The sequence below is a fragment of the Sinocyclocheilus grahami genome, unplaced genomic scaffold, assembly GCF_001515645.1.
Source record: "Sinocyclocheilus grahami isolate Dianchi unplaced genomic scaffold, SAMN03320097.WGS_v1.1 scaffold160.1, whole genome shotgun sequence".
Classification (NCBI taxonomy): domain Eukaryota; kingdom Metazoa; phylum Chordata; class Actinopteri; order Cypriniformes; family Cyprinidae; genus Sinocyclocheilus; species Sinocyclocheilus grahami.
Window position 1 is genome coordinate 1772464 of NW_015505339.1, and position 5754 is coordinate 1778217.

General features: G+C 40.1%; 1 protein-coding gene across 3 annotated transcripts in view; it reads right to left on the minus strand.

Annotated features, from left to right (window-relative positions):
* Window positions 1–5754, minus strand: part of LOC107592856 (voltage-gated potassium channel subunit beta-2) — a 187737-nt gene that overhangs the window by 171906 nt on the left and 10077 nt on the right. For 2 of the 3 annotated variants that reach the window (XM_016282428.1, XM_016282426.1), the window contains exon 1: window positions 4741–5001. The exons of the other annotated variant lie outside the window; for it this stretch is intronic. The gene's annotated coding sequence lies outside the window, so the exon portion shown is untranslated. Of the gene's footprint in view, window positions 1–4740; window positions 5002–5754 lie in introns of those variants that run through there. 3 annotated transcript variants of the gene reach the window in all.

Below are 5754 nucleotides of genomic sequence, written 5' to 3' on the forward strand. Positions count from 1 at the left end.
GGCAAAACACAAGAATAGTCCTAGGGCTAGCGTAGGTTGATGATCGGTAGACAGAATCACAGGGGCGAGACTAGAGGGATAAATCCAGGGAAAACAGGCAAAGATCCGAAACCGCGAAAACGGGCAAGGCAAGGCAAGGCAAGGCAAAACAAGGAAAACACAGAGACTAGGAACAGGGTACGGGCTAAACAATACTCGGCAGAGGGAAGGGATCAGAGTGAATGATAAATAGTGAGTGAGTGATATGAAACAGCTGGGTGCAATCAGTGTTGTGTGCAATTAGTTAACCAGCTGTGTGCAATCAGTGCAATGAATGATGGGATATGTAGTCCGGGATGATATGCAACAGTGTGTAGTGCGAGAGTCAATGATGGAAGGGTGACCTCTGATGGCTAGCCGACAGAAGTTCATGGACCGGATTCGTGACAGTAGTTCTCTCACAATTCTGAAGAAAAAATATTAGACAACTAAACAAAATCTTTAGTAATTTATGAATGGAATGATTCAGTGACTCACTCAAGATTTATTTATTTAATTACTGGATAAATCAGTGTTTTTGACAGCCCCTTTTCACCACCTAAAAAAAAAAAAATGCGCACACAGGAATTGATGTGGAATTGAAATTGAAATTTTACTACAAGTATCCGATTCCTGACCTTCAGTATCTAATTCTGGAATTGGAATTGATTTTCGATTCCCAACCCTAACCATATTGAGCAACTATAGACCAATATCAAATCTTCCTTTTATAGGCAAGATTATTGAAAAGGTCGTATTTAATTAGGGGTGCTCCGATTGATCGGCTACCGATCACTATCGGCCAATAATCACATTGGGATGTTTGATCGGCGGGCTCTAAAAAGGCCGATCTTAAGCTGAAGACGCTGCCTTTAGAGGTTTGGCACGTCATGCAGCGGCACCATCTCAGTCTCTATCCGGCGCGGGTGAAATAAATATAATGCTGAAGGTGAGGTACTCACCTTGATATTTCTTCATTAAATAACTTATAAAGTAATTTGAAAACCTTGTGTGAGACGTAATTTCACAAACAGCGTGAGTGAATCACCGCGCGCACTCTCACTTTCTCAAAATACACAAATGTCTTCAAATCACCACATCACGTCTGCACTGTAAGCGAGCTGCACGCTGTACAGTTGACACCGGAATTGTCACTTGCACAATCGAAGCAGTCACATCGTCAGTAAAGTTTATAAATTGCATTACTTTTTAATTCTTGCCAGTGTTTAACCATTCAGCATTCGCGCGCTCTCCTGGAGACCGTGTGCTCATGCACACTCGCAGCACACACACAGCACACACACAGCACACACACAGCACACACACAGCACACACACAGCACACACACAGCACACACACAGCACACACACAGCACACACACAGCACACACACAGCACACACACAGCACACACACAGCACACACACAGCACACACACAGCACACACACAGCACACACACAGCACACACACATGCCAGGTCCACATTACTCCGTTTGCAGTGCATATGTGGTGCATATTTTTTCCACCCTCATGTTAACTGCACACGGTTGCGGTCAGGCACAGCGCCAGAATTTTTTCTCTACCGGTGCTAAGGGGACCAATATGTGGGGGTGCTAAGAAAATAAATGATATTGATGACGTCAGAGTTACTTCATAAAGAAATGGGGCTAAACCGGGGCTATTAAAAATTCTAACGGGGCTATAGCCCCCCCTAGCCCCGGTGTAGCGCCGTCACTGGTTGCGGTCCGGCAGTGCGCTCCAGGAGCGGTGCGTCTGCAGCAGTGCAGAGATCGTTTCCGCACCGAGTCTATTTTTGCTGCGCTGCAAGCACTGAATTAAAGTAACAGCGCATTGTTTGCAGTAAATATGAACATGGATTGACACGAAAATGTAGTAATTACACCAAAAATGCATATTATTAAAGTCTACTCTGTTTCAAAGTCAATACATATGGCTTTTTGGCTAGGTTTAAAGGAAAAGAGCACTTTTAGATAAACAAGGCAATAATAGATTAACTCGTTTTCATTTATATCGTGTTCGGTTTATAAAAGTTCTTTATAAACCGTAGGATTGCTTGTAATAAAGATTTCAATGCAAAAGGAAAGGCAGTAGAGCTGACTATTTAAACAATATCATTTATTTCATACAAATTTTTACGGTTACACCACATTGACATTTTTGCAGTCATCCCCCAAATATTCTCTCAAAATGAATTAAAACCAGAAATTTTAGACTTGGTCCACAAAAAAAAAAAAAAAGATTATGTATGCAATTAATTTGCACATTTATTTTAGAATTTTAACCCTTTTAAATTTAATTGAACCACATGGACACCAAAAAATTACCGTCACATCATTGACCCTTTTATGATTATTTTACTTCCTTTTATGTAAAGCACTTTGAATTACCATTGTGTATGAAATGTGCTATATAAATAAACTTGCCTTGCCTTGTTCGAGAATCAGACTATATACTGGTCACTAGCACTGGGTAAAAAAATATTGATATCTTGATATTAATCGATTCTTAAATCCCAAGAATCGATTAGTCTAGCCCGTTTTCAGTTAATCATTTTACTTTGACTTTCACTTTTGAGATTTGTGATCACAAGGACTCTATACTACGGAGTGGCAGTACTTACCACACATTTGACAAGATTAGATGTTTGTCATTGGTGCTCAGGATCTGCAAATCATTCGCCATTGTTCTATCAGACATCTCTCCTTACTCTGGGTATTTGTTAAGTGAACTTTCATGTACTGTAATGCAACAGGCTACCGCTAGCAAGCGGCTAACATTTTAGTGGCTCCGTAGAACGCGTTATTTGTTTCATGCTTCAGGCACACGTGAAGTGATCATCTCCTTCACATTAATACCAGTTTCAGCACAAAATAAACATGACTAAACATCTGAAGGTAAGTTAAAAGAAAAAGTAACGCTGAAATGCTCAATCAGTGTTTCAGCCTCGCAAAGACGTCAACATAACATCTTGTAAACAATGTCACATAACGTCACATTTACCTCAGAAAAACATATTCAGTGACCATAAACTCATTAATCAGACAGAAAAATAAACGGTAGAGAGGGGCATTTTGTTAAATATATGCCACATATAACATATTATACATTTTACTGTTCTTCAGTGTTTAATTTATGTTTGAATAAATCCATCAAGTTTTTGTGACAGCGAACATTGTTTATATTTAAAAAAAAATTTGAAGTAGAAATATTATTATGTAACTGTAACTTTATTATTTAAACTTCATTAAGTGTAATTTTAACATATCATTTACAGTGCTTTGTTATATGGAGCTGTTTGGTAGATCGCGATCCAATTCGTTTTGTCTACACCGTAATTAAAATGCGGCAGACTTTAATGGACAGTAAAACAAAGGCAGAACACTGTATAACTCCAAGCCGGCACCGTAACTTCATTTTGACGAACGGCTAAACAAAGTCAGAACGCCGTAACTCAGTTTGAGCGTTCCAAACAAAGTGAAAGAGCCGTAACTGGTGTTATACGGTGCTCTGCCTTGGTTTCTCCGGGGCTTTTCGAAGTTACGGTTGAGACGACCCATTATTTTCTCAGAAAAACACCAAAATTGACTCAAGATACTTATACACATGATAAATGATGTCTTGAATGTCCCAAAAATATCAATAACTCATTTTCGACAAAAATCGAAAGTACGGTCTTTTGCCATTGCACGGCAGTAATGTAGTACCAACTAACTCTCATGTATATTTTACAGCATTAGTTGAGAGATTTTTTTTCCTTGAGAAAATTTGGCATGTACTGTACCTGATATATATCCAAAATAATCGATATTGAATCGAATCGCAAGCTTGTGAATGAGAATCGAATCGTGAAATTTGTGTCAAAACCCAGCCCTACTGGTCACGCTATCTATGAATCCTACATTTCAAATACTGATGCAGTTTAATACTGCAAAGTAAAAAAAAAAAAACAGTGCTATCCCATTCCCCAGGTCTTCTAAACATGGTTGAGATCACACAATACAAAAGTGACGGACATCCTTTACAAAAGAACAAGCTCCAGCCTTCAAAGCTGTCACATTTTTTGTGTCGTAGCAGCCATTAAAAACTTACTGCACCAAATCCCTGCGACTTGCACCTTCCTCATGTTCACCAGCCTCGGCCCAGTGCCCAGAGGCAGAGCGACACCATCCACACAAACCTAGCAGGAAAATCCACTTCCTCTCCAGCAGATAGTACTTATAATAACACCATGACAGCTCAGAGAAACCATAACACAGCCTTATCTGCACAGCATCTACTATAAGTAAGCCATAATAGAAGATCAAGGTCGGACTGCGTAGCGTAAAGCCAGCATTTGTGGGCAACAGATGGGCACTGCAGCAGGTGAGAGCATGATGCTCATATTCAGCCATCAAATGCTTACTCTTCAATGCATTTCACAGACATCCACTCCTTTCAATTGTTTAATGTTATTATGATGCCTAATGCTAATTTAACCGAGCATGCATTAATCAGATGTTAACTCCCTGTGCTATACGGTATGCAGATATACCTCTCAATGCAGTAAGCAGATGCAGAGACGGGAAAGACAAGGAGACGGAAAGACAGGATTCCCTTTCGCTGCACGGTACATACACACATATACACTCACACATGGGTGGGAAGCAGGATGAGATGGAGACGAAAGCAAAGAGAGAGCTCGCCTTGTTGCTTGACTACCCACCTCTGCCGATGCCTGCTGCAGTGTTTCCTACTCGGCGAGACTGAAGAAGAGTTGGGTGGGTGAAGTCAGATTGCCTCCGCCGAGCGTCAGAAACGACGGCGAGAGAGAGAAAGAGGGAAGGAAGATGAAGATGACTGGGTTTATCCTCCACGCTACCCTGTCAATGTGTGCGCCTGTATGGCTGAGTGCATGAGTGTGCGCGCGAGAGGGGGCGGATGGGAAAGAGAGAGAGACAGAAGCTGTGTAAGTGCGAGTGAGTCTCCCGAGAATGTCAATGAATAGAGACTGAGGAACACAGTGTGTTAAATTCAGGGTCCCTCCCCCTTACATCACACTAACACAGTGCTCTGCACAGTCAGCGCAACATCTAACCATATGGAGGAACAACGGGTGCAAGAAGGAACAGAGAGAGAGAGACACAAGAAAAGGAGACACACAAACAAATTTAAGCTAGCGTGTTCAAAATGTTTTCAGAAAAACCCACTGCAAAGATGTGATTTCACAGGTGAGGGGTTCTGGAATGTCTCTACATGTATTTCTTCTGCACTATGCTGGGTGATGCATCTGCTGAGTCAAAGGACACACTGCAGGTGTGTGGTGAAATGCACCGGGCCTTTCTTACAGGACAACATCAAACTGCATTTGCAATGCATTCAGCTTCCTCATACATCCTTTTCTGTGGGAAATAACGTATAGCAGGAGTTGCTTTTATGTCATCAGGATTTGACTGGCTTATTAGCCTATTATATTATTGGTTAATATTGATTACAATTTTCCAACCCACACAGATTTAGTTATATGAGCAAAATAGTTTTCAGCTATAATAAAACTGAATCAAAATGTAATATTTCAATTATTAAATAATATTTCAGATATTAAACTGTTTATTTTCCACATACTTTGCATTTTATTTAAAGTACTTTATTGGCATGTTTGTGGAAAAGAAAAAGAAATATACAATACAATATAAATATATTAAAATAAACAATAATACATTTGTTAAATAATAATAAA